The sequence below is a fragment of the Triticum urartu genome, chromosome 7 (genome assembly GCF_003073215.2).
Source record: "Triticum urartu cultivar G1812 chromosome 7, Tu2.1, whole genome shotgun sequence".
Classification (NCBI taxonomy): Eukaryota; Viridiplantae; Streptophyta; class Magnoliopsida; order Poales; family Poaceae; genus Triticum; species Triticum urartu.
In genome coordinates this window covers 578,595,910-578,600,049 of record NC_053028.1, presented here as the reverse complement: position 1 = coordinate 578,600,049, position 4,140 = coordinate 578,595,910, and positions in this window count along the sequence as shown.

Here is a 4,140-nt window from a genome sequence, read left to right as displayed (position 1 = left end):
TCCTCCAAATCTCGGGGCTAACTTTCCTTTAACTCCAAAACGTTTCACTCCTCACAAGGGTGATACTCGCAAATATGCTCTGTCTCCAATTTCATATGTTACCTCCCTGCGTTTCGAGTCTGCGTAACTCTTCTGCCCAGACTGAGCAATCTTCAGTCTATCACGAATCAGTTTAACCTTCTCCTCAGACTCCTTGATCAAGTCTGGTCCAAACAACTGTCAGTCTCCTACTTCATCCCACATCAACGGCGTTCTGCACATGCGTCCATACAGGGCTTCAAACGGTGCCATCTTCAAACTGGCTTGGTAGCTATTGTTGTATGAGAACTCTGCGTAAGGCAAGTTGTCATCCCAACTAGATCCATAATCTAGCGCACAGGCTCTCAACATATCTTCCAGTATCTGGTTGACTCTCTCGGTCTGTCCATCCTTCTACGGGTGAAATGTTGTACTGAACTCTAATCTCATACCCAAAGTCTAGTGCAACTGATGCCAAAACTTTGAAGTAAACTATGTTCCTCTATCTGATACGATGGTCCTCGGAACTCCATGCAGACATGCGATCCTGGACATATATATCTTGGCCAACTTCGCACCTGTATAGGTGGTTTCACTGGGATAAAGTGATCCACTTTGGTCAAGCGATCAACTACTACCCATATAGAATCATATCCTGCTTTGGTTCTGGGCAATCCGGTAATAAAGTCCATCCCAAGTTTATCCCACTTCCATTCGGGTATCGGCATAGGCTGTAACAATCCTGCTGGCTTCTGATGCTCTACCTTCACTCTCTGACAAACATCACATACGGCTACATACTCGGCAATATCCTTCTTCATACCAGTCCACCAGAAATGTTTCTTTCAAATCCAAATACATCTTGGTGTTTCCGAGGTGTATCGAGTATAGTGAGTCATGAGCTTCCTGAATTATCAACTTCCTGATCTTTGGGTTATTGGGCACATACACTCGGTCCTCAAACCATAAGGTATCATGCTCATCCTCGCGAAAACCTTTGGCCTTTCCTTTGCTCATCTTCTCCTTTATCTCGGCAATCTGTTTGTCATCCTCCTGAGCTTCTCGAATATTGCCCAACAATGTTGAATGAACCTCCATTGTTGCAATGAAACCTCTTGGAACAATCTCCAACCGAAGTTCCATAATATCCTCTGCTAACTCCTTCAGCAATCCCTTACTTTCAAGGATATTAGCATAACTCTTTCAGCTTAAAGCATCTGCTACGACATTGGCCTTTCCTGGATGATAGTGTAGCTGCATGTCGTAATCCTTTATAAGTTCCAGCCATCTCCTTTGCCTAAGGTTCAGCTCCTTCTGTGTGAAAATGTACTTCAAACTCTTATGATCCGTGTACACATCACAACGGTTTCCAATAAGGTAATGTCTCCAAGTCTTTAATGCATGCACTGCGGCTGCTAGCTCCAAATCATGCGTGGCATAGTTCAACTCATGAGGTTTTAGTTGTCGTGAGGCATACGAAACAACTCTTCCATCCTGCATAAGTACACATCCAAGTCCTAAGCGGGAGGCGTCGCAATACACTTGGAACTCCTTATTTATATCTGGCAGTGTTAGCACTGGGGCTGTAGTCAAACATTTCTTCAACTCCTGGAAACTTGCCTCGCAATCATCTGTCCATTTAAACTTGGTATCCTTCTTCAATAGTTTAGTCATTGGCTTTGCAATCTTGGAAAAAAAATTCAATGAATCTCCAGTAGTATCCTGCGAGTCCAAGGAAACTGCGGATCTCGCTAACTGAAGTGGGTGCCAACCATTCAGTGACTGACTGAACCTTGCTGGGGTCCACTGCTATTCCTTCCCCTGATACAACATGTCCAAGGAATCTGACTTCCTTCAACCAAAATCCGCATTTGCTAAACTTAGCATACAACTGGTGTTCCCTGAGTTTCTCGAGAACTAAACACAAATGCTCCTTGTGCTCCTCTTCATTCTTCGAGTATACCATAATATCGTCAATAAACACCACAACAAACTTATCCAAATACTCCATGAACACCTTGTTCATCATGCTCATGAAATAGGCAGGGGCGTTAGTTAGTCCAAACGACATGACCATATACTCGTATAATCCATACCGCGTGGTGAACGCTGTCTTTGGTATATCCTTCTCTCGAATCTTCAACTGATGGTATCCCGATCGTAGATCAATCTTCGAAAACACTTTAGCTCCTTGTAGCTGATCAAACAGATCATTGATCATCGGTAGTGGGTACTTATTCTTGATCATCACCTCATTCAAAGATCGATAATCAACAACCATCCTTAGGGATTTATCCTTCTTCTCAACCAAAATCACTGGGGCTCCCCAAGGTGATGAACTTCTTCGAATGTAACCTTTCTCCAATAACTCCTTGATCTATTTCTCAATTTCCTCCAGATCATTTGCGGGCATCCGATAGGGTCTCTTGGATATTGGCCCTGTACCTGGCACTAGCTCTATCAAGAACTCAATGTCTCTATCCGGTGGCATACCTGTTAACTCCTCTGGAAAAACATCTGGGTAGTCCTGCACTACCGGCACTTCCTCCTGAACAACTCTCGTGAGGGCATTCACTTGGCTCCTCCTAGGCACATGCCTAGATACATACTTAATCCTTTTTCCTCCGGGGTGGTGAGATAAATCGACTTACTAGCACATTCAATACTTCCTCCATACTTTGACATCCAGTCCATCCCTAATATCACATCCAATCCTTGTGACTCCAAGATAATTAGGTCGGGCGGAAAAACATGTGTGCCAATGGTTAGGGGTATCTGGTCGCACCATCGGCTAGCCATGTACTCTGCTCCGGGTGAACTCACTAGAAGAGGGGTCCTAAGGGTTTGGGTTGGTAGTTTAAACTTATCCACGAATCCCCTTGATATGTATGAATGCGATGCTCCAGTATCGAAAAGAACAAGAGCGGTAAATGACTTAACCAAAATCTTACCTATTACCGCGTCCGGCTGCTCTTCAACCTCCTCCATGTTAACGTGGTTAACTTGTCCTTTGTTGAATGGGTTAGGCTTCTTCCCAGCGCTCCCATTTCCGTTTCCATTCCTTCCTTCAGGGCAATCATTGGCATAGTGCCCTGTCTTCCCACACTTAAAGCAAGTAACTTGACTTAGGTCTCTTTTGGCGGGTGTGGCGGGGTTGGAGCAGTTCTGATTGTTGTTAGCTCCGTTCCCATTTCCATTCTTAGCACCATTGTGATTATGCGATCCTCCTCTAGTGTGGTTGTGACCTCCATGGTTATGAACAAGTCCTCCCGAGTTCGGAGTTAGGCGAGGCTTCTGCTGGGCTCCTGAGTTATACTTCCCTTGTCCATACTTCCTCTTACGGTTCTCAATCTGCTGCTGCTTCCCTTCAATCATAAGAGCCTTATCTACCAACTCCTGGTAGTTGTTGAAGGTTGCTACCATCAACTACATGCTCATCTCATCATTCAGCCCTTCCGTAAACTTCTCCTGCTTCGCGGCATCTGTGGCCACATCATCAGGGGCATAGCGAGATAACTTGCTAAACTCATCCGCGTACTGAGCCATAGTACGGTTCCCCTGGCGTAAGTTGCGGAACTCCCGCTTCTTCATTTGCATAGCTCCGGTTGAGACATGGGCTGTGCGGAGAGCTTGCTGAAACTTCTCCCATGTCACTGTGGCTATGGGGTAGGTGACAGTGTAATTCTCCCACCATGATGCTGCTGGTCCATCCAACTGATGTGCAGCAAAACGCACCTTCTCAGCATCAGTGCATCCTACAGTGGTTAACTCCCTTCCAATCCTGTGGAGCCAATCATTTGCAACTATGGGCTCGGTGCTACTGGAAAACATCGGCGGTTGTAACCTTAGAAAGCGGGCTAGGTTGTCCACAGGTGGCGGGTTGTTGTTGTTGTTGCCCTGGTTCTGAACTAACAACTGCATCAGGGTATTCTGCTGCTGGATCAACTGAGTGAGCTCCGGTGGGAAAGCAAAACCGGGGTCACGTCTTGGAGGCATCTGATGGGTTTAGAGGGGAGAGATCAGAATAGAATGGGGTGTAATGAGAAAGCACTACCCATATGCACATGAGACAAACACAATCATTTCAATCAATCAATCAAGAAAGGTCATACAAGCGGTCTA